Source organism: Aedes aegypti, chromosome 2 (genome assembly GCF_002204515.2).
Source record: "Aedes aegypti strain LVP_AGWG chromosome 2, AaegL5.0 Primary Assembly, whole genome shotgun sequence".
Lineage (NCBI taxonomy): Eukaryota > Metazoa > Arthropoda > Insecta > Diptera > Culicidae > Aedes > Aedes aegypti.
Window position 1 is genome coordinate 368,314,657 of NC_035108.1, and position 25,928 is coordinate 368,340,584.

Below are 25,928 nucleotides of genomic sequence, written 5' to 3' on the forward strand. Positions count from 1 at the left end.
AACATTCAATATTATAACTAAGAATATGAAAAAGTCAATGAAATAAGGATGAAAAAAAAAAAACGATCAAGCGTACATTACGTACATACGCACAAAAATTAGTATAATGTTGTTTTTCTAAACAAAATACCCTATGTATCTTAGTTTCTGTTAATCCAAATTGGCTGATATTTTAAAGACGATCTACGGATATCCTAAAGTCTGATTAAATTCCCTAAATTTCAGCTATTTTTCAAAGAGTTTCAGAGTGTGACGCAAAAACAAGAAATCAACAAAAAAGGTAAGCTATGAATTGTTGGTTTGTTTGTCAAAGTTGTTCTTTTACAGAAGTTTGAAAAATATGCGAACGCACAAAAAACACAACACAAAAAAAAATCTCAGATGCTTTCTTTGGCATTGAATAAACTAATGAATTTACTATAAGCAGCACATCGTAGTTCGTCATATTAATTTAATCAAATTCTGACTAACAGGGACATTTTATTTAAAAACATTATTTGATAACTAACGTTTGTCACTGACAGTATGCGCACTAGACCTATTCACATTTTCAAAAATGTCTGGAAACTCCCCAGTCAACCAATACTTTGATTTTTCATTGCAAAATGAACTTCTGGCCAAAATTTCACTCAATTTAGAGTAAATTTGGGTGTGCTTCAAATCAATTATGTGTTTTTGGGCTATTTTCAAGCTTTAAAAATCATAACTACCGAACGAAACATCAAAATTTATCGGAAATACCTCTACATAGTAGTTTATCCAATTCTACGAACTTTTGCCGAACACGATTTCAAGATTGAAGCAAGTTTTAACATAGTTCGGTTGAGGTTTGTATCTCGAGGTTCTTGAAAATCTCTTTTTTCAGGAAGTATTTTCACTGAAAAGCATGCCTGCATGAAAATTTCAGATTTGTAGTTTCCAGACATGATGACTATATGTATCGTAAAGTCAATCCCGTTCAAAGTTACCATTCATCTTTCGAAAATAAATTGTAAATTGTAAAAAATTGGTAATTATGAAGCACATTTCTAAATCCACTGAAGAACCACCGTGAGCTTCAAAGAATACAAAAAATGAACACGTTAGCATTGCCTTTTCTCAGTCGATGATGATGATTGTCACATTTTCAACTTGAAGCATACTGAAATCTTTATCTAATGAGCTGAAAATTTGATCAGACATTGTTCTTGGCATGAGAATTCCGAATACTGCTTGACCGGTAGATTTCTAGACATTTTTTAAAATATGAACATGGTCTAATGCGCACCGTATGTGTACCAAACTATCATATGCAAAACCTACCAACCACGTTCTAGTATAAGAATTGTGCTTGATACAAATTGTTGAAGGCACTATTTAGGTTCTCTGTGATAAGTACAAGCCAAAAGTGTAGTTTTTAGTTATCGTCTTTATTCAGTTATAACAATTGACATACAATCACTTCTTACGAGGGTTATTTTTAACCTTTGCGTCCCGGACCAATGTTTACAATTAAATTTGATCTGTTCCAAATAGTTGAAAGAGTCGAAATTTAGAGTAAGGTGGGGCTAAAGTTCGACCTTAGTGGTATAATCAAAGTTTCCAGGAAAACAAGAGCAGTTAAAACAAAACAAATACCATACAGTGAACCTCCAACGTTGGCCAACATATTGGCTAAAATTTTGCTGAACATACTTGTGTCAAAATATTTACTCATTTTTAGTTATAACAGTTTCAAAATTGAATGTCTTAAACGAACTTTTGCCCCACCGGTGGGGCAAGAGTTCGAACCTAGTGTGGGGCAAAAGTTCGCTGGCTTAAACACAAACTATCGATACTTTAATGACAGTCATACTTTACACCAGCCGTAAACTTAAGTGTGACGAAAAATACACACTAAATTTTCAGCAAAAAGTTGCCCAAAACAGGGTTAATTGTAATATACTCAAAAATAGAAGTTTTTCGCAAAACTGAGTGCAAATGTAAAATTTTGGTGACTTTTTTCGCACAATCAGACAAATTTTGCTAAATTTGAAGATAATATGTGGATTTTAGGCAATTTGCAAATTTTCCCGTGAGTTTATACATAGGTCGAACTTTTGCCCCGCTGATTCGAACTTTTGCCCCACTATGGGCTAAAAACTGTTTCCAAGCAATTATGCAAAAACTAATGCACCTCAAAGCATCCTTATGATAGGCCTAGAAACGCCCTTACATAAAATATTGAAAAAGATTTTATCTTAAATTCGTTCCATGCAACGAAAGTTTGACAAAAAATTACAATAGTCACGTAGAAAAACAACAAAGAGCCATAGCTTTTCCAAATCTCAATCGATTTTTATGATATTTGGAGTAAAAGTTTCTTACTTGAATAGCATTCGAGCCACCATGACATTTATAAGTTGTGTTATGAATTTAGCTAGAAATCTTAAAAAGAAACTCTTGCCCCACTTTACTCTACCAATGGTTTATGATTCAGTCACAAACGCCGGAACCGAAATAGGCTGAAAATTATGGAAAATAGAGCCACGGTTATTTGGGCCTCTCAAGCATCAAATTATTTTTCCCTAATACCCGCAATCCGTAGAGCTATTTCTCCAACACCTCACTAGATATTTTGTCAGAAATTCCTCCAGGAAGAAATTTTGTTTGATACCAGATTCTGTAGACCGGTTCCGATAGGGTTCCACAAATACCTCAAGAATTCTGCCAGTAGTTTCTCCAGGACCAAAGAATTATTCCAGGAATTTCTTCAAGGAAATCTCTACCGGTATGCCTCTAAAGATTCCGCGGAGAGTTTCTTAACAACTTCCTGCTGGAATGTCTACATTTATTTCTGTAGTAAACTCTTTACTGGGATTTTCCCAGGAATTTTTCCAAAGATTCCTCTGGGAAATTTTCCAGAAATTCTTCTAAAGATTGCTCAAAGGATTCCTCCAAGGTTTCTTCAAGCCATTTGCCCTGATATTCCTCCAGAAATCCAACCAGACTCCACCAAGGATTGCTTCAGGAAATTTCTACAGGGTTTCTTGCTTAGATGTCTTAAAGGCTTTTTTCAGGAATTCCTCCAGTAGTTACACTAAGACAATCTCTTCAAGGATTACTTCAGACATTTTTCTAGAGATTTCTCCATAAATTCCTCCATGGATACATGTATGGATTTCCCCAGATATCCCTTTCGAGATTTCTTCAGGTCTTATTCCGGAGATTTCCTTTTTCTAAGAATCGCTCTGGGCATTATACCAAAAATTCCTGAAGTGATTTCACCAGAAATTTCTTAATGGATTCAACAAGAAACTACTGCCCAAATTTCTATAGAGATTTCCCGAGAGTTTTCTCCAGGATTTTTTTCCAGAGGAACTTTCTAGAAAATCTCTTCATGAATTATTCCAACAATTTTCCAAGAAATCCTTCAGGGATTTCCATTGAAAATTTTCCAGAAATTTGTTCTGAACATTCAAAAATTTCTTCTAAGAATTCCTCTAGAAAATTTCATAATGAATATTCTAAAAAAAAAACCAGGGATTTCATCAGAAATAAGTAATCTTCCGGGATTGCCCATAAAATTTCTCCATAGATTCGTTCCTTGCCTCCAAAATTTCCTCCGATGCTTCATCCAAAAGTTGCTCTAGAAATTCCTCCAGGTATTTCATCAGGAATTCCACCAGGCTGTAAAAATAGGCCAGGGACGTAAAAGTTAACTACCGAAATTTAGATTACTCCAATCAGTATTGGCTTAGATGATCATGATGTTCTGCAAAGTTCTTGGGAAGCTTGAGCCCACCACCTTGACGTCAACACTGTTTCACTTCATTTGAAGAAATCTTAGTAAATTGGAATCACTTTGGCCCTATTTGGCTGTTGAGAATCATATCGATGTGCGGCACTGATGAAACGAGTCTTATCACTGTCACTCATTCACTTCGTCATGTTGCAATGACGGAGCTGTCAGGAGAGCAATTTTTTATGTTGTTTTGCTATTGAAATTTTTGTTTTTTTCTTCGAATAATTTTGGGAAGTAAATGTGTTTGATTAATTTAGTGCACATTCTTCCATGATTCCAGCGATTTGAATATCAATCAATATCATACCAAATAATACATTTAACAATAATTAAATCATTACACGTGGTAATCATGGATACATAACGAGTAAAATTATGACAAAAATCTACGTGCTCAGGTAGCTTAGTTTGTAACGCACTCGTCTAGCATTCAAGTGTCGTGGGTTCGAATCCTGCCTGAGCACGTGTTTTTTTTTCATAATTTCACTCATAATTTATCCATCTTTACCACGCATTACTGAATAAAAAAATAAAACTATGCGGATTGGATTACTGAACAGCTCATTATATGTGTCTTGAAAATTGTCTAATTTACAATTCCATCACAAGCCGTAGCGACGAAAAAATGAATGAGAATTTGAACAAAATCTCTATCATTGTCTCTCCGTCCAATGACAGAAAGGGAAGCATCTGCGACACCCTTTTTAAAATTGACGCTTTCCAGCACTGCTTCCAGATTACAAACTTTAATGACCGGTAATGATGGATAACAGACACTACGCAAAATTGTGTACAGTACAAGAACTTATTAAAGACTTGACAACACTTATTCGCGTATGTATAAGATAATCGCGGTTCAATATAAGATTTGTTTTAAATAACTCGCAGAAAATTTAAAATATTGAGTTTTATGTATTTTACTTGAGTAGTGTTGCATGTTATTAATCCTCTAATACCCAAATGTTTATTTTCGCTATTCAAAATCGATCCAACCTCGTTTTGGTCAATAATTTGTTTTTATTTGCAAATTCTCGAGTTCTTTTTCAAACGGGCGTATTTCACAAAATATGAAAAAATGGGTTTTTCGTTACGAACGTTTGCAAACTATACTGATTCGAGAATTCCAATGTGAGCTTTTTTTTGAAAATGTTGGCATTAACAAACATTGATACTGAACGAGTTTCGTCGGTTTGATTAAAACAATATTGTGAAACAAAGGGTTGAACAAAACAGAAGTGGAATTCAGGTTATTCAATTGGAATTTACGAGTCAAGATCTGTTCTATGCCGATTCTGCTCAGAAGCTGATAGACGACCTCAAACGCGCAATTTGATATGGCAAGGGGTGCTTCACGGAAAATCTCACCCCAGCAGAAACTCGAAAATCGCACTAGAAAGTGCGGTTCAGCTGGATGATTCTGAATACATTTTAATTCAATCGAGAATATAAAATTCGTCTCGTAAACATTAGGCTTTAGGCACAAATTATGTCACATTTTATGGCCGGTACGCTGATCATAAGTACTGTGCAATAGGATAGGACAAGGAACGGTCAACGAATGATTCCTCTACCAAAATTACTTGAGCTGTACGCTGCTGACAAGTAGAGTTGATTTCATAACGTCGGTAACGCCTGCTGTACAAATCAAATGGAGCTGTCACTTTTCCGTACGGAAAAAAGTGCCTCTCAATTATTCCGCAAGTAAAAGTGACACTTCGCTCATACTGGATCAGCTGTCAAAATTACATTGCACGCTCGTTCAGATCTACTCAAAAGTGAGTAGATTTCGACTCACTTCGGAACAAAGTGGAACTGCTCAAAAGTGAGTAACACCATCGTTACTCACTTTAGGGTAACATTGTCAAATGTCAATATGAGAGATGATAGTAACACTTACTCATTTCGTTTAATCTGAAAATTGCGAAAGTGAGTAGATGTCACTCACTCACTAATTATAAAATCAGAAGAAATATACAAAGAGCGCAACATTTATTCATTATCTCATACATAACTGTATGAATATTACATGATAACTAGTTAAAAAATTGTGATATTTTTGTTAAAATTTTCCCTGCTCTGGAATGGATCCCCGGATGTTATAAATCTCTGGGGGATTGATGAAAGTCATGGAAGATGTAGTTTGACCGAGCCAGTAGCCTTCCCGGTTAGACTGTAAAGAGTTGATAATTAGTCCAATAAAAAGTACGACGGTAAAACTCACTGTTTATATTTTTTTCTTGCGGTTGGTTCGCTCAAAACCAGGACTTGGTAATTTTTACTCCGACCTCGTTTCATTTGATATCAGGATTATTGACTTCGCAGCACTAATCTGGAATTCACAGGTTGGACTTCCTAAGTGAAGTTTCAAGCGAACTAACTGTCATTGCTCTGCCGGCTCGGCTTTTATCTCGACTGTTTTTGAAAATAGTCCGACTTCACCACGCAGGATTTGTCAGTTCGAGCGCACGAAACTTTCACAAGTCTTTGACGTTTGTAAAGTGAGTCAAATATGTTTATGTTTACTCAAAAGTGAGTAAGGTCGTTTTCTTTCATGGTTGAGTAAAAAGTTACTCATTTTGATAAAATAAAGTTACTCACTTTTAACAGCTAACTTGAAACTTCAAAAGTGAGTCAAAGTAACTCTCTTTTGAGTAGATTTGAACGAGCGTGTGGTAAAAAGAGAAATTTTACTTGAGCGCTTTACGTTTCAGGTGCATACTACGCATTAGAAGGGAGTGGAGGTCAAGGTAAGCGTGCCTAGCCTTACAACATTTTCGGTGGTCTTATACAAAAGGCGTCGCAGCGAAGGGGGATGGGGGTGGGGGTTATGTGCCGAAAGTGTTGAAATTTATCGTAAAATAATTTGTTTACCATACCTTAGCTTCCGGATTCACAGCGTCATGCGTTCGTCAATCTTAAAGAAATAAGACATAACCTCCTCCACATGTTTTTCCTCCGCGTTTTGGGAACTTTAATGTTTTGGGCGGCCAAATTCATGACGATATTTACCCTGCCTGATTTGTCTCCGGTTCTTCGTCTACACAACATTTCTGTGAGCTGGATCGTTCCCGTTGCTGTTCCCGTCGATCGCGGTCGTGTTCATTGGATCGGCGATGATCTTCGCTGTCGATTTTTTGGTGGTGGTGATCCTTATCACTAAGGCTCGATTATGTATCTCTGTTGCGTGATTTTGTCCATGATCTCGGACGGGAATGCTTCAATGAGCGAAACGGCGACCAGGAAGGAGGCATATCTGGTTTGGGACGATTGATATAAGTATTGAATGACGTTTAATGAAATCAGAAGAATTGCTCCAATCCAAAGTAGCTGCAGGTTTATCAGCAAAAACTCACTTGGCTAGTTCAAAACGACCTGACCTGTTTAATTTAGTATGTCGTAAGTAATTTTCACGTTTGCAAATTGACGGTACAGTACGACGTAAGCAAACATGCAGATGTCAAAATACTATAACGCTTTGACGAAAGTAACTCACATGCTTCCAGCTCGACTTATGCAAATGGCTTATCTCGGTTTATGGTAGCGAAACGTGGTAAAATATGTTTTCTCAAACAACATGATAATATTTAATAATATTTTAATTATCATCAAATTTTAAATATAAATGAAGCACAACAAGAAGTTGGGACTAACGTCGAGTTGAAAAATTGTTCGAGAATTTATCAATTTGGTTTTTAATATATCTCATTTTTACTCTTGAATATTCCTATCCTCTTTATTTTTTCCTTGGAGCCTCTTCTGGGTACCGATTTTTGACAATTATAAAAAATTGAGTTTTTGCAGTGCTTTTGAAAATATAATATTTATTATAATTTTCAAGAGCATATCAAATTTTCCATGAAACCAATGGATCGATTCCAACAGGCTCTTCTACTTGCAGAAAAATATAATTTATGATATGTTATTAAATTACACCCAAGCAGGTTATAAAATTATATAATTTTTCAATGATTCTTCTGAAATACATTTTTTTTTCAAAACTCGTGTAAAACTCTTCTAATACGTGTGTTCTAGCACAAGGTTTAAGCCATAAATAAAATCATTTTGATTTCCGAGCTAGAAAAAAAAATCCAAAATGTACCCCTTTTAAGAGCGGGGTTAGGTTAAGACATGTTGCGCCCTTCATGAAACATTAAATTGAACTGTAAATTTATTCCTTGATGAGAATTTGGTATGTTAAACATTTCATTAATCTTTTGAAACAGTGTTATCAGCTACAGGAACATTTGTTCATCGGTAGGCATGTAGCATATTCTTCTGATACCAATTTTTTACTAAAAAATATATTAAAAATCAAAAAGGGACTGGTTCATCTTGGATACGGGCTATTGTTAAGAAAGGTTTAAAAAAAGCGAATTTTTGAGACTTTGCACACTTATAACTCAGAAGGGGTTCTATATAAAATTGTGTTTTCTTAGGTGAAGATTTGCTTCAGAGAAAGTACCAACATAGTACACAACAGTTAGTTGAGAATTTCAACGCATGATGGCGCTAGCTCAGAAAATGTCACTACATATATGAGCATTTGATAATAAATCTTCGAGCAGTTTAGTGGAATATCTATAAGTAAATAGATGAAAAACCGAATTTAGTACTATACCATTTAATTCCACTAGAGTTTGCATTCTTTGACAGATACGATATTTCGACCTCAACTGTAAGGCCATCTTCAGTGTCGTTTACTAGTCCAGTACACAACACTGAAGACGGCCTTACAGTTGAGGTCGAAATACGCGTATCTGTCAAAGAATACAAACTCTAGTGGAATTAAATGGTAATGAAATATATTCGGGTTTTCAGTGTTTTGGGAGTGTTGTTTCGATGCACCTTTCAGAAAAAAATAACCTTAATTTCATTTAACGGCCGTAAAAAAGGTCGCAGTGCTCCAAAAATTTGGATATAATCGAATATGACATCGGCCACGTCCTTATTTCACGACAAGTTAGCTATGAAAACCGTTTTTGATCTTGAAATCCGAATGGTTTAGATCTACGCAACTCCCGCAAGACACTGCTAAGTCAATCTAGCACCAGGGAAATCTTTATCGACTGTTTAACGTTTTCATGTGCCCGTTGCTTATTTGTTTGTGGCGCTCGGCACGGCATATGTACTCCTAGTATCCGCCACTTGGAAGTTGATATTGTAGCTCGTGATATTTGTGTACACTATGCGTGCCTCGGGAATGCAATGAGGGTAGTGAAACTGAAACTTCATGCCACACTCGACGCAAACCCGGTCCCAGAACGAGGAAAGCCGAAGCCGCCGGGTGGTGAAAACGATTATTGCTTCCATCATCGACTCACTATGCGCTTCTATGTTTATGCCACGGAAGACAAGGTGCGGCACGATGGTAGTAGGGCGGTAAGGGTGGGCCTCCATTGATCGTCTTCAGCATCGTCATCATTGGCGGTCGGTGTGGTGGGGTGTTATGTTTTTTCGCCTTCAAGATTTGGTTCTGAGCCGACGTCCATCAACGAGATGGCTTTCGTTGTTCCTCTCCATCCCACCGCGCCCAAGTGTTTATGAGCTGTCGAAAAATTTCAATACACTGTCGGTTTGTGTTGTTTCAGACACAATGCTCCATCACGGAAAGGACTGTCTCGTAAATGGGTCTGTGAGTCTGCCAACAGCCAGTCTAAGTGAAAGGCTGTTGATTGGGAATTAAGTGGCTTGAACTAAGTACCTTCGCAAGTGATGGGTGTGCTCCCGCGCCGTGCATCAGTTTGCTGGACATAAAATTCAAGTGGCCATTCCTGACCTGAATTGCGTTGATGGGCCAATGCTCCGATTGGGCTTATTCGGAGACTCGAGCGAAGTACCACCGCGTCGAGTATCGTCGAATCGTGAAGTTCATTGGCAATTTTCCCCAGTTCTTCGCCGCACGCTTTCATCTCGGATCGATAATTTGTTTATGGCGGTGATGGTTGTTTGCAAACATTCGGTCCGGTTGGTTGCATCGTGAAACAATTGTTATACAAGTTCGAAAGTTTTCGGAATGATCTGCATTACCTTTTGGATCCAATTTGGGGTCCAATCACGAGTTATCTATTCCGAAACTTTCAGTGGAAACGATATTGATCGATTACAGACCACTATGATTTTTTTTTCTTATTCCAAGGTTCAAAACTAGATTCATAAGGGAATTTAAATACGCTGAACTCGATATAGCTTCCTGTTCTTTTTATTTCGGTAAAAATTGAAAAAATTGCTCTAAATATTCTAGTGATTCGCAAAATTTTTTAATCCAAACATCTACAAAACACTATTTCTTAGGAAGTTCAATGAAAATTCGGGATAACTGAATCGAAAATTGAGTGGTTTTTCACTGGCCTAGACAGTGCCAAAAATTAGATAATATTTATTATGGAGCTTCCAAAAGAGGCATACGGAGAAATATAGAATAAGCAATCACCATAAGAAGATTCTGGGGCCCAGAAAGATTCATCCAGAAAAGGCTTCTGGAGTCTTCCCGAAAGGACTTCAGGAAAGTTCCAAAAAAGGTTTCTAGAGACATACAGAGAATGCTTCTGGATACATCCAGCAGAGGCTTCTGTGTTTTTCCGGGAGAGGCTTCCAAATACCTCCAGAAAAGGCTTCTGGAGACTTCCAGAAGGGACTTCAGGAGAGTTCCAAAAAAGGATTCTAGAGACATATTGAAGAGGTTTCTGAATACATTTCGAAGAAGCTTCAGGATACATCTAGTAGGGGCTTTTGCATATGTCTATGAGGCTTCTGGAGACCTCCAGACGATGCTTCTGAGGAATTCCAGAAAAAATTCTGGATACTTTCAGAAGTAGCCTCTGGATTCATCCAGAGAAGGCCTCTGGAGACTTCTTGAGAAGGCTTCAGGAGAGTTCCAAAAGATGTTTCTAAAGATGCTTATGGATACATCAAGTAAAGGCTTCTGAATATTTCCGAAAGGGGCTTCCGGATACATCCAGAAAATGCTTGTTGGGACTTCAAGAGAGTTCTTAAAAAGATTTTTCAAGATATCCATAAGAGGCTTTAGGATATATCAATAGGAAGCTTTAGGATACATCCAGTAAAAGCTTCTGGATATTTCTTGAAGAAGCTTCTGGAGAATTCCAGACGATGAACCTGAAGAATTAAAAAGAGATTTCTGGATACTTTCAGAAGTAGCCACTGGATACATCCAGAGACTTCTCGAAAGCACTTCAGGAGAGTTTCAGAAGACGTTTCTAGGGACATGCAGAAGAGACTTTTGGATACATCAAGAAAAAGCTTTAGGGTACATCCAGTAGAAGCTTTTAGACATTTCCGGTAGAAGCTTCCGGATGCATACAGAAAAGGCATCTTGAGACTTCCAGAAGAGACTTCAGAAGAGTTTCAAGAGACTTACTGAAGAGATTTCTGGATACATCCAGTGAACGCTTCTGGATATTTCTTGAGGACGTCCAGTAGACGCTTCTGGATATTTCTTCTGTTGACTTCTAGACGATGATTCTGAAGAATTCCAGAGAGGTTTTCTGGATACTTCCAGAGGTAGCCTCTGAATGCATCCAGAATAGGTGGCTTAAAACGACCAGAAGGAACTTCAGTAGCATTCCAAAAGAGGTTTCTAGAACTGAAGAGGCTTCAGGATACATCCATTATAAGCTTCTGGACATTTCCGAGGCTTACGGATTCATCAGGCTTCTTGATACTTCCAGGAAGGAAATTGGAAGAGTTCCAAAAAAGATTTCTAGAGACATAATGAAGAGTTTTCTGGATACATCCATAAGAAGCTTTTATCACAAGGCTTCACAAGGGTTCTAAAAGAGGTGTCTAGGGACATACTGAAAAGGTTTCTGGATCCATCCAGAAGAGACTACAGAATACATCTAGTAGAAGCTTCTGGATATTTCTTGAAGAGGCTTCCCAGACAACCAAAATGTACGTATAACGAAATCACCTGGAGGCTTTATATGTGCAAAATTTCACTTATAAGATGTCGCGAAAAGGCCTTCTACGTACAAAAGTGGAGGCGATATGCGTGCATATATTATGTGATGAATAATAACATACAATGCGAGTGTATAAATATTCTACCGAACCAACCTGTGATCTTATGCGACTTAACTTATGATAACAAATGTTGATTTGACAGCTGCTACGGATTGATGCGACTTACTTTGTACGAGTGTACGAGACGAAACAAAATGTATAAAAGAACTCAGAAAAGAAGTGTTCTATGCGAGGAAACTTATCAAACTGACGAGTTTATCCACGTTGTTTTGCGTGTTTGATGTAATTAGTATGAATAAACGAGTTGTAACGTGAACTTTCATGCGATTTCTGGTTGTCTAGGTTCCGGAGAGCTTCAGACGAAGCTTCTTAAGAATTCCAGAGAGATTCCTGGAAACATTCAGAAGCGGCTTCTGGATACATCCAGAAAAGGCTTCTGGATACATCCAGAAAAGGCTTCTGGAGACTTCCAGAAAGGACTTTAGGAGAGTTCCAAAAGAGGTTTCTAGAGACATGCTGACGAGGCTTCTGGAGACATCCAGAGAAGGATTGTGGAAAAAATCCATTATAGATATCTTGATATTTCCTGAAGAGACTTTAGGAGATCTTTTTATGAAATTTTTCCAAAAAAACATAAAAAATACCAATCTGGAAGCAGAAGAGGTTTCCAAAAACTTCTTGATTATGCTTTGTTAGACTTCAAACTGTGAATTATGATAGGCTTTTGGGAAATTCCATGATCATCCAGTTCAGATTTCTGCTAATCTGAAACTTATAAAGGTTATATATTTTCTTATATTTAACTCGTAGTATTATTTAAATTTAAATTTAATGGATCTCTCAAACATTTTCAATTTGCTATGGGGCATATCCAATATCGATATGTAGGGTAATCCTGGCCTCAACCACAGAGGCTTCGATAAAAAAATCACATTAAAAGTTGCACACGTATTTTCCAACCCGCCAACAAGAGAAGTTGCAAAGAATTTTCCATTTCTCCTCTTCACTTTGATCAGCTAACGCTAAATGGCCGTTTTTTTTATCGATTTCCTCCTTGGTTGCAAGCGTCTTATTGTTGTCGTCGGGTCGGGTCTATCCTTTCTGCATTCAAGGGAGAAAAAGGGAAGTTCCGGAAAAGTTTTACTTGCAAAATTGCCTACTTTTTCGGGAAAATAACCCGGTTGATTGAAAATAAGGTCCTGGAATGCTAAAGTGCGTTGCTTCAGAGTTTCGGGAAAAGTTAAATGTTTTCCGAGGTGTTCTACTGCTATTCATAGTTATGAGACCAACTCAAAATCCATTGAAGATTGAATATGTGAACGAGAGCTCGCGTAACTTCTCAAAAGGCCCTATGTGTTCGATTTATAATGAAAAACTTCCAGGAAGCTTTACTATTGTACTTTTAAGATCAAGAGAGAAGAGAATCTCTTATTGTAACATAGATCCATTTGAAAAGTTGCGTGAGTGTTCGACTCATAGATTTATCGAGTTACAGAGCGTACCAATACAAAAAATCTTTAAATCACATGAACAAATTTCTGTATTTCCAATATTGTTAACTCCTGTGAGCATGCAATATTATGGTTGTTGGTAATATTTTTTACACCTTGTTTAAAATGTTTTCAAAAAACCATGTCTTCAACCAACAACTAATAAAGAGATTCTTAAAGTATCATGAGTATTGTACTTTTTAATTCCGGGCCTTCCTTAGCCGAGTGGTTAGAGTCCGCGGCTACAAAGCAAAAGCCATGCTGAAGGTGTCTGGGTTCAATTCCCGGTCGGTCCAGGATCTTTTCGTAATGGAAATTTCCTTGACTTCCCTAGGCATAGGGTATCAACGTACCTGCTAATAACTGTGGAAGTGCTCATAAGAACACTAAGCTGAGAAGCAGGCTCTGTCCCAGTGAGGATGTAAATGCCAAGAAGAAGAAGAACCTTTTAATTCCGCCTTAATTGCATTATATTTTGACAGATATGCGTATTTCGACTACCACTTGTAGCCTTCTTCAGTGTCAGTTACTCATATCAAGTGGAAAAAACAAGCCTTCATTCACTTCCCTAGCAATGAATAACCTCGAACAATATTGCTCGCAGAACTTAATTACATATTCCACCGATCGATTTTCGTCCCAGTTGGCAAACCAGATTTCGAAGGAAACGTAAAACTGTGGCCAGAACCGAGAATATTCAATTATTCGCTATTTCCTGGGCTTCTTCTTCTGCTTCCCGTTCCCTCTGGAGTTTCGTCGTCGATTTTTGATCGCTCGGTCACAGAAATGGATGATGCTTCAGGTGCCGCCACACTACAAGGGGCGTTGTTGTGGAAGCCATCCGGAACACCCTGCTTCTGCTCCCTGATTCATCCGAAAAGAAACGACTGAGCCATAGAGTGGCCCCTCTAAGGGAAAGATGACTGTATTTTATTTTTGTGTCTTAACAAATAAACTTTCAGTTCTTGAAATCTCCATAACAAGAAATTGGAATAATTTTCCCAAACATTTTGGGGTCCAGCAAATTCAGGGCGTGTAACTTATTATTTTTTACAGTTTGATTTTTACAAACACAAAAATGGATCACCTCTACTGGGCAATGGAGCACCTTCGGAAGCTGCTTCTAGCTGGCGCCGATCCTGGCGTTCGTTTAAACGTGAGCGGGGAAAAACTAACCCAATTTGTCGTCGCTCGGTAAATGCCTTTTAAGTTCCATTAATTTTTCATCGTGTCTCACTCTTGACATTGCAGCACGGTACGGTGGTGTCAGCAAAGCAATGGCAGTGTGTAACGACTCTGGCTGGCTACTGGGTCAGTGGTGCTCAAGCTGGGAGCATCCTGCTGGCTAAATTTATGACACTCATCAGAAATGTGAGCCGCACGGATATCATACAATTGTTTTAACAATGGGTAGTTAAACAAAGAAAGGCAATTCCAACGAAGTGCTGAAGCTTCTGTAAAAATAAACTTATTTATAATTTACACGATTTTACACGATCATGTTAGTTCAACCTCTCTACTAGCAGCATATTATTTCACCACAAAAAAAAAATCACAATAACTATATTGCTCTTCGATATTTTTGCACACACACAAGTTCTCATAAAACTCCTAAATTTTTAGAATCTGTGTCGATTTTGATTCTTGGTCATCTAGATCCAGAAATTCCTTAGAGGATCGATGCGTAGCCATAACCGACGTTAATATCTCAGGCCTCAGATTGTTTCTCATGTTCAGTTATTTGCTTTTCGTAATAATACATTGATGAGATTTTGCTGTAAAAAATATGAAACAAATTGGTGCAATCGTTTTACAGCGTAAACCGTTTGTTTGTCATTTGCATTATTTGACAGTTCCAGAAGATTCTGCAGTATCATTTATAGATCGTATAACAGTTAAGAAACAATATCGTATGCAACCATCCGCTATCAGAATGTTCCATGCAATTGAATATTGAAAGCGAAGTATAAATAGGATAACTAATAGTATGTACAAATCAGCCTGAAATAAATTGTGAAATCGAACGTTTAACCCTTTGTGTGATATTCCGTACCACGTCTATCATCGGGAACACTCATCATTACCTGATATTGTATAGCCTGAATTTATTTTTTTTATAAATTGACTGAACACAAAATTGCATCCAAAGAAATTGTATATGGGAACTGTCGGTCCCCCAATGAATATCGGAATATTTATCTGCAAATCGAGACAATCAATGGTCAATTTCGACACAAATTCCAAAAATTGAAGAGTTCTTGAGAAGTTGGTGCAAAAATATTTAGAAAGTAAAAAGTTATCGTGATAAGCTTGATTATTTTTTTTAGTGAAAAAATGAAGCTGCTAGTGGAGGGGTTAAATAAATATTCTATTAAATTAAATTGAGCATAATGAAACTCACATGATCGTGTAAAATTCAATAAGAATTTATTGAAAATCACAGGACTGGTAGTTGAAATTTGCGTTTATTTCGATGCCCCAAATATGTGCATGAAAATAAACTTAAAGTTAAAGTTCCTTTTGCCGTGTAATTTTAACGATACTACATATACAGTATTGGACAAAACATTTGCAACTTTTTCGGTTTTCATACAAAATGACCAAGTTTGGTAAGCTAGATCTCAGTTATTTGAGAACCGATTTGAATGAAGCTTCACAGAATATCAGTCATAACTTGAATTTTAACATATATTTTTGAGTGATTTTTCCAGTCACGAGTTCAAAAGCAGTGACGGTTTGCCTAAAGTGATTTTTTTGATGATTTTTAATAATAGACATAACTAAACACATTGAAGGAATAGCAAGATGATATTTTCAGCAAAGTTGTAGATTTTGATGAGATGGACAAGTTTGATTTTTTGTAGGGCTATCAGGTTTTGAGATAAATAGTTTTGAAATTTTCGTTTAAAACTTCACTTTAGTTAAATTGTTATTACATTCAAACTCGTAATTTTTTTTATAAATTATTCAAAAATATATGTTAAAATTCAAGTTATGTCTGATGTTTTGTGATAATTTCATTCAAATCGGTCCACAAATAACTAAGATCTAGCTAACCAAAGTTGGTCATTTTGTATGGAAAACCGAAAGAGCTGCAAATGTTTTGACCAATACGATATGATATAACGCGGGATATATTTTTTCTATTCTCAACAAATTTTCAATGGAATATAGGAACTTCAAGTGGAATTCTGGGTTGAAATATCGCATTCATGGCTATTTCGAACAAAATTTTGAAGATTGCTAGTGCGATACTATCGCGATTCTTAACGATCTCATAAAAAAAATAGTATGAATTTGAGCATTTTTAGTGGAATCCCAATAAAATTTGGGAATTCCTAAATACTTAAATCCTTTGCATTTCCAGCGGAATCTTGGCTATTTCCGGTAAAAGTTTTAAGTTTATGTTCAGGAACTTTAAAACAACCAAAGTTATCTCAGTTGTATCATAGAACTTCTAATAGCTTCCTCAATTTAATTTGAATTTTGCGAGATTCCAGTGTAATCGATTGATTTTAAACAAGATCTCGAGAACTTTTCTCTTACGGGTTCCTACATAAGAACAGCAGGAGGAGGCTGAGAAGACGTGACTGCTTGAGATAATCTCTAGAATTGATATTTTTGGGATTTAATAATCAGTAGTTCCATACACGCTTCAAAAAATGACTACTTAATTCAAATTTTTTGAATTTTTAACGAAAATCTTGTTGAAATGCAACCTGGGACTTATAACTGTGTTTTTCGATTCCTTTGAAATCTTCTCCAAGTACTCTCTAGGAGAAAAAAATTCCACTAATTTTTCTGCTTGAACTCTTCTACAATTTATATGGTTTTCGAAGGATTACCACATAAATCATCTAAAGACATTCAGGGAGCAATTATCTTTGATTAAAATGGAGATTTTTCCAAAAAAATAGTCTATAAATTCTTCCTCAAACACTTTTTACGACTTTTTTAAAAGTTCCTGAAATCTTCTCACATAGATTACGGCAATTTTTAAATAAATCCAATTCGATAAGTAATCCAACCATGAGTTTCTTCTCAGATATTCTTCCAAACGTATAAATTTCTCTCGGAATCAATCTCTGAATTTGTACACTGTTATTTTTTCCAAGAATACTTCATCAATGAATACAGAATTTTTACATGTTTCACTGTCATTTTTAATGAATACTCCTAAGAACATAAAAAAATAAACAGAACCCAAAGGGAATTTTTGAAAATATTATTCGGATTTCGAAAATAACTGTTGTTGAAAAAATCTGTACGAATCATTGGTGTATTTCTATTTATTTGTTATTTACTTTATCATTAACTCTAGAAAAAATCCTTAAGAAAATTATAGATGAATTTTCAAAAATTCTTGCTCAAATTATGCTTGAAAGAATTTAAAGAAAAGCCTATGAGGAAATTATTGTTGCCATTTTGGAGAACCTTCTTTTAAATCTTTGAAGAAATTTCAATATGGTATTTTTAGAGTGTCCATCCCGGGACATAAAATCCCGGGATTTGACAAATTTCGGGATTTCCCGTTTCCCGGGGGTTTTTTTTCTAACATCCCGGGATTCCCGAAATGTACGTAGAATTTGATGAAAATCACTAAATTTTAATGAAAAACAACGACAATTTTCCTCACTATCAACCTTTATTTGATAAATTTGAAAAGCATAATAAAAATAAAATAATAAACGAGTTATTATTTTCTTGAAAAAGTTAATTTACCAAGTAGGAAACACATATTCTTAGGGGCGGTCCATTAATTACGTAAGGGGTTATGGGGGGAGGGGTTGTTTGAGATTTCTTACGCGCCATACAAATTATTTGTTATTTTCATACAAAAAATCTTACCATAGGGGGAGGGATCCCGGGATTTCCCGGGACAAGCATAGATTTTTGTCCCGATTCCCGAGACGAGCAAAATGGCCGGGAAATGGACACTCTAGGTATTTTGGTATTTTATGGGGCCCAGATAGCCGTAGTGGTAAACGCGCAGCTATTCAGCAAGACCAAGCTGAGGGTCGTGGGTTCGAATCCCATCGGTCGAGGATCTTTTCGGGTTGGAAATTTTCTCGACTTCCCAGGGCATAGAGTATCTTCGTACCTGCCACACGATATACACATGCAAAAATGGTCAATTGGCATAAAAAGCTCTCAGTTAATAACCGTGAAAGTGCTCATAAGAACACTAAGCTGAGAAGCAATCTTTGTCCATGTTGGGACGTAACGCCAGAAGAATGAAAGAAGAAGATTTTTGTGATCTTTTGCGAATCGCGTTTCCCGAGTTCCATAACCCAGAAAGTAGAATTACCTGCATGATTTCACCCTGCCCTAATGTAATTCGGGGTTATGAAATTCGGGGTAATAGTATATTCGGGAAAATTGAATTCGGATCATGGTATATGGTTTAAAGGTATTCAGGATTATGGGCTTTGGAGTAATGGGGTAGAATTGAATGATGTCTGAAGAAACCCCTATGGAGTAGGAGAGGTGAAGAGATCCAGGCTTGATAAAACTCCTCAACATCATGAGAATTCGGTGAATACTCTAGAGCAGCGTGCTTCTAATTGCGTGAAATTCTGAAGATCTGTTGAATTAAAAAAAAAACAAGTGAAGAGTTATTTAGGGACAGAGCTACCCTACGTCCAGCCCGTCGTTTTGTTTTGTGTGGCCCACGAAGAATTTGAAGACTCTTCTCATATCTGGTCCGCCAAATTATTCATATTATATTTTCTTTGAAGTTTTTATTATGCTTTGAATTATTCACACATATCTGTAGCTAAAAAAAATCGTTTTGAGTAGCTGAAAAAAATATTTGTGTGTATCTAAGGTATTCATTAATTTGATTATTTTCCAGAGGATTATAGGAAAAGTGCTCTCCTGTTAAGCTTGGCCAAAAGTTGATGCGAACAGACCAATCTGGTCAAACATAACTACATTGAACCATTAGTAATATTCTCACAGATTTCTGTGTATGAATTTTATACAGTCCTGAGAGAAATTTACAAAAAAATACAGGGTCAAGTACCTAAATAACTTCTGGACATGCTGTTTTTGATAGAATTATGAAAAAGTTTCTTTTTGAATACCGGACAGCATTCTTAGAGATTCAAACAAAGTCCTAGGCACAATTTTCACATAATGTTGTCTAAGACTCACACACTGCAATGCAAGATTCTTATATAATCAGGAATATGATTCTCAAAAAATCCTGGGACGGTTATTCAAACTATACAAGGTATTCCTGATTATTCTGAGAGGATTCAATGCGTATTTCTGATAGCAGTAAGAGTCGGAAAGAATCACAATTTTAACAGAATTCTGGGCAAAATTATTACAGTGTCCAAGGAGCGATTGTTACAAGGTCGTTTGAGAAATTTTTACGGTTTGCCTAAAGTGATTTTTTTGATGATTTTTAATAATAGACATAACTAAACACATTGAAGGAATAGCAAGATGATATTTTCAGCAAAGTTGTAGATTTTGATGAGATGGACAAGTTTGATTTTTTGTAGGGCTATCAGGTTTTGAGATAAATAGTTTTGAAATTTTCGTTTAAAACTTCACTTTAGTTAAATTGTTATTACATTCAAACTCGTAATTTTTTTATAAATTATTCAAAAATATATGTTAAAATTCAAGTTATGTCTGATGTTTTGTGATAATTTCATTCAAATCGGTCCACAAATAACTAAGATCTAGCTAACCAAAGTTGGTCATTTTGTATGGAAAACCGAAAGAGCTGCAAATGTTTTGACCAATACGATATGATATAACGCGGGATATATTTTTTCTATTCTCAACAAATTTTCAATGGAATATAGGAACTTCAAGTGGAATTCTGGGTTGAAATATCGCATTCATGGCTATTTCGAACAAAATTTTGAAGATTGCTAGTGCGATACTATCGCGATTCTTAACGATCTCATAAAAAAAATAGTATGAATTTGAGCATTTTTAGTGGAATCCCAATAAAATTTGGGAATTCCTAAATACTTAAATCCTTTGCATTTCCAGCGGAATCTTGGCTATTTCCGGTAAAAGTTTTAAGTTTATGTTCAGGAACTTTAAAACAACCAAAGTTATCTCAGTTGTATCATAGAACTTCTAATAGCTTCCTCAATTTAATTTGAATTTTGCGAGATTCCAGTGTAATCGATTGATTTTAAACAAGATCTCGAGAACTTTTCTCTTACGGGTTCCTACATAAGAACAGCAGGAGGAGGCTGAGAAGACGTGACTGCTTGAGATAATCTCTAGAATTGATATTTTTGGGATTTAATAATCAGTAGTTCCATACACGCTTCAAAAAATGACTACTTAATTCAAATTTTTTGAATTTTTAACGAAAATCTTGTTGAAATGCAACCTGGGACTTATAACTGTGTTTTTCGATTCCTTTGAAATCTTCTCCAAGTACTCTCTAGGAGAAAAAAATTCCACTAATTTTTCTGCTTGAACTCTTCTACAATTTATATGGTTTTCGAAGGATTACCACATAAATCATCTAAAGACATTCAGGGAGCAATTATCTTTGATTAAAATGGAGATTTTTCCAAAAAAATAGTCTATAAATTCTTCCTCAAACACTTTTTACGACTTTTTTAAAAGTTCCTGAAATCTTCTCACATAGATTACGGCAATTTTTAAATAAATCCAATTCGATAAGTAATCCAACCATGAGTTTCTTCTCAGATATTCTTCCAAACGTATAAATTTCTCTCGGAATCAATCTCTGAATTTGTACACTGTTATTTTTTCCAAGAATACTTCATCAATGAATACAGAATTTTTACATGTTTCACTGTCATTTTTAATGAATACTCCTAAGAACATAAAAAAATAAACAGAACCCAAAGGGAATTTTTGAAAATATTATTCGGATTTCGAAAATAACTGTTGTTGAAAAAATCTGTACGAATCATTGGTGTATTTCTATTTATTTGTTATTTACTTTATCATTAACTCTAGAAAAAATCCTTAAGAAAATTATAGATGAATTTTCAAAAATTCTTGCTCAAATTATGCTTGAAAGAATTTAAAGAAAAGCCTATGAGGAAATTATTGTTGCCATTTTGGAGAACCTTCTTTTAAATCTTTGAAGAAATTTCAATATGGTATTTTTAGAGTGTCCATCCCGGGACATAAAATCCCGGGATTTGACAAATTTCGGGATTTCCCGTTTCCCGGGGTTTTTTTTTCTAACATCCCGGGATTCCCGAAATGTACGTAGAATTTGATGAAAATCACTAAATTTTAATGAAAAACAACGACAATTTTCCTCACTATCAACCTTTATTTGATAAATTTGAAAAGCATAATAAAAATAAAATAATAAACGAGTTATTATTTTCTTGAAAAAGTTAATTTACCAAGTAGGAAACACATATTCTTAGGGGCGGTCCATTAATTACGTAAGGGGTTATGGGGGGAGGGGGGGTTTGAGATTTCTTACGCGCCATACAAATTATTTGTTATTTTCATACAAAAAATCTTACCATAGGGGGAGGGATCCCGGGATTTCCCGGGACAAGCATAGATTTTTGTCCCGATTCCCGAGACGAGCAAAATGGCCGGGAAATGGACACTCTAGGTATTTTGGTATTTTATGGGGCCCAGATAGCCGTAGTGGTAAACGCGCAGCTATTCAGCAAGACCAAGCTGAGGGTCGTGGGTTCGAATCCCATCGGTCGAGGATCTTTTCGGGTTGGAAATTTTCTCGACTTCCCAGGGCATAGAGTATCTTCGTACCTGCCACACGATATACACATGCAAAAATGGTCAATTGGCATAAAAAGCTCTCAGTTAATAACCGTGAAAGTGCTCATAAGAACACTAAGCTGAGAAGCAATCTTTGTCCATGTTGGGACGTAACGCCAGAAGAATGAAAGAAGAAGATTTTTGTGATCTTTTGCGAATCGCGTTTCCCGAGTTCCATAACCCAGAAAGTAGAATTACCTGCATGATTTCACCCTGCCCTAATGTAATTCGGGGTTATGAAATTCGGGGTAATAGTATATTCGGGAAAATTGAATTCGGATCATGGTATATGGTTTAAAGGTATTCAGGATTATGGGCTTTGGAGTAATGGGGTAGAATTGAATGATGTCTGAAGAAACCCCTATGGAGTAGGAGAGGTGAAGAGATCCAGGCTTGATAAAACTCCTCAACATCATGAGAATTCGGTGAATACTCTAGAGCAGCGTGCTTCTAATTGCGTGAAATTCTGAAGATCTGTTGAATTAAAAAAAAACAAGTGAAGAGTTATTTAGGGACAGAGCTACCCTACGTCCAGCCCGTCGTTTTGTTTTGTGTGGCCCACGAAGAATTTGAAGACTCTTCTCATATCTGGTCCGCCAAATTATTCATATTATATTTTCTTTGAAGTTTTAATTATGCTTTGAATTATTCACACATATCTGTAGCTAAAAAAAATCGTTTTGAGTAGCTGAAAAAAATATTTGTGTGTATCTAAGGTATTCATTAATTTGATTATTTTCCAGAGGATTATAGGAAAAGTGCTCTCCTGTTAAGCTTGGCCAAAAGTTGATGCGAACAGACCAATCTGGTCAAACATAACTACATTGAACCATTAGTAATATTCTCACAGATTTCTGTGTATGAATTTTATACAGTCCTGAGAGAAATTTACAAAAAAATACAGGGTCAAGTACCTAAATAACTTCTGGACATGCTGTTTTTGATAGAATTATGAAAAAGTTTCTTTTTGAATACCGGACAGCATTCTTAGAGATTCAAACAAAGTCCTAGGCACAATTTTCACATAATGTTGTCTAAGACTCACACACTGCAATGCAAGATTCTTATATAATCAGGAATATGATTCTCAAAAAATCCTGGGACGGTTATTCAAACTATACAAGGTATTCCTGATTATTCTGAGAGGATTCAATGCGTATTTCTGATAGCAGTAAGAGTCGGAAAGAATCACAATTTTAACAGAATTCTGGGCAAAATTATTACAGTGTCCAAGGAGCGATTGTTACAAGGTCGTTTGAGAAATTTTTACAGAATCCTTAGAAGGATGCTCAGCAGAAATTCTATTTTTCAATTCTTTTCAAAACAAACATTTCCAATTCAGCCTTTTGTTCAGTTCAACGAAAGTGTTGGAATTGCTTGTTCCTTCAAACTTCGGTGGCCTTCCTCACAACAAATTTTCTAATATTTGGATCACGGCTCAGAAAGCTTGTGCAAGCTTATTTAGGATTTGCTATAGAATACACGGTCTCGAATGAAATCATTGAATTTTAATTGGAGCCTTGATGTCTTTTAGCAAGATTCTGGGAATCCTTAATGGAGTCTTGTGTTTTCCAAACTGAATCTACGAAACTTAGTGTATTCCTAGTGTTATCCTGAAAATTTATCAAGTTAAATCTCAAGGATTCTGAGTAACATTATAATAAAGGGTGTGCCACATCTAATTTCATCAGGGAATAAAATTGTAGAAAATTACGTAGTTATCCAAAATCTTACTAACTTTCAAAAAATAATTAATAAACCTATCAGTACTGTTTGGTTTATTGAATTCATTCAAATATAACAGTACGCTCAACTCATTAGTACAACTGGCTGCAGCTTCTTCTGTATGAGAACTCACATTTTTCCTCATGTCGTCCTCAGGTCTGGCTTCCTTGGGATGTGTCGGTAGCACTTAATCCATAATGATACAGTTTTTTCTAATGGGCTATAGTTTTGGGAGCTTTGGGGGTTCATATCCTTGGGTACAAAAGTTAATCCGTTGGCTTCGTATCACTGCAGGATAATATTTGAGTGGCACGAAGTTAGATTCGGCCGAACGATCGTAGGTCCTTGTGTTAGAGTGGATGTGAATGCTTCTGTAGACAATTCTTGAGTTAGATCTCTTCGTTTACAGTCCCGGTAGCCATTAACGACGCACTCCGTTTGCCACAGAGGCAAATCGCATGTATTTGTTTGATATTCCTCCCGGCCCTTGGCTCTCTGAACGAATGACTTGGACACATTCAACGTTTTGGCCACATCCCTGACCGAAGTTTTGGGATTCCGCTTGAACGCTTTCACGAAATGCTTGTAATTATGAAAACCGGCGAAAAAATGGATAATTTTACCGTTTTCCATACAAAATGACCAAGCTTGGTGACTGGCTAATATTTTTATCGCTACTAGGAAATTCACATCATTTTGGTCAAATGCCCCATTTTGTAAAAAATGCCTAATTTTTCATTTTGAGCTATTTTAGAAATAAAAGGATTTAGAGCAATAAACCCTTTGGCAAACATATTTGATTGAACAAGAAATACAAGTATGTATAGCACAATATTTATTTAAAATTCATACTATTCAAAATATATCAGAACCAAAATTTTTAAATTTCTTCCAATATGGGACATTTGTGATAACTTCAAAATGTGTGATCCAAATGGTGTGAGTTTTTTATTGTACAAATTTCGAGTTATTTCCTAGTGGCGGTAGAAATCGGAGATCAATCGGAGCTCTAGGAGTCAAATTTCCAAATTTGGCAAATTTAATATTAAAAACGGAAAAATGATATTTTTTCCGCCGGTCACTGTATCTGACCGCATCTGCCGTTCTTATGCTCAGAGTTTCGTTTAATCACACGATTTCGAGTTGTTTTCCGATATCCCGATGAAAAAGTTGAGGATTTTCCAGGATCTTGGGCAAAATAAATTCGCGACTTTTATTTTTAGCGTGAAACCATTTTTTCCTTTTTTTAATTGACAACGTTAAAAACACAGTATAAACAAAACTCTCTTATCTATTTCTATCCAAACTGTCAAAAGAATGTACTCAATGGGTTATTTTCTACAGAGTTTTTTTTATCGTGATGCGATTTAATGTGGAACACTTTTACTGCAATACAAACTGATTCCTACAATTTGTTTTTATGATGAACGATTAACCGTATTACTTTACGAGTTGCATTTAACGCTCAACGCTCCATCATCGTAATCATCGTCATCATCGAAACTTCAAAAGCAGTTTTTCTGTTCAAAACTGAAAATTATTCATTGAAAATGTGTTCACTGTGTTTCAATTGGAGAATACAATACAGTGAACACATTTTCCTGAAAATTTTCTTGATTTGAAACGAAAAAAAACTGCTTTTGAAAATTCCAAAATCAATGACGGATCCTGCCCCCTTAAGGATCACGAATGCCTCAAGCGGCCCGCGAGCAGTAGTTTGAGCACATCTGCAAATAGCTGGTGACGTTACAATCTCGCGTCCTCCAAGCAAATCTGTTTCTACCAGAGGAGGGAGCCTTCAGGACGGGAGGGCATTTGATGCGGAAAAGTTGCCATCAACATCACAAATTCGTGTGCTCCATGCTACCCGTGATCGGATCGGGATGGCGGGGCCTGAGGTAGAGCTTTTAGTGTACCGAGAAGGGGGTGGGACACATTGAGAGCGACTTCAGCACAGCGTTGGTTGGGCTTTGATCTTCTTGTTAGGTGATATACACGTGGAACGGTTTTATGCCAACGGAAGCGTCTTTTGCTCACCGGCTGTGACCGGAAAAGTGTGAGGTTTCTGCCATGCTTTTGCTATAGCCACCTACTTGGCAGTGATTGTCGTGGCAAATGTACGGAACTAATTTAATTTGGGGGAGATTTACGCTTTTTTAGGTGGGATGCTGATTGGGAATCAATGCGATGGATTTAGTGGATAATTACGG

General features: G+C 36.3%; 1 protein-coding gene and 1 long non-coding RNA gene across 2 annotated transcripts in view; one reads left to right on the plus strand and one right to left on the minus strand.

Moving 5' to 3' along the window:
• LOC5575168 (tyrosine-protein kinase Dnt) overlaps window positions 1–25,928 on the plus strand; it is a 363,394-nt gene that overhangs the window by 24,506 nt on the left and 312,960 nt on the right. The gene's annotated exons all lie outside the window — the stretch shown is intronic.
• Window positions 14,132–14,787, minus strand: LOC110676907. The gene is made up of 2 exons (XR_002500819.1): window positions 14,749–14,787; window positions 14,132–14,690 (listed from the first exon to the last, which is right to left on the minus strand). It is a non-coding gene; the product is annotated as an uncharacterized LOC110676907 (long non-coding RNA).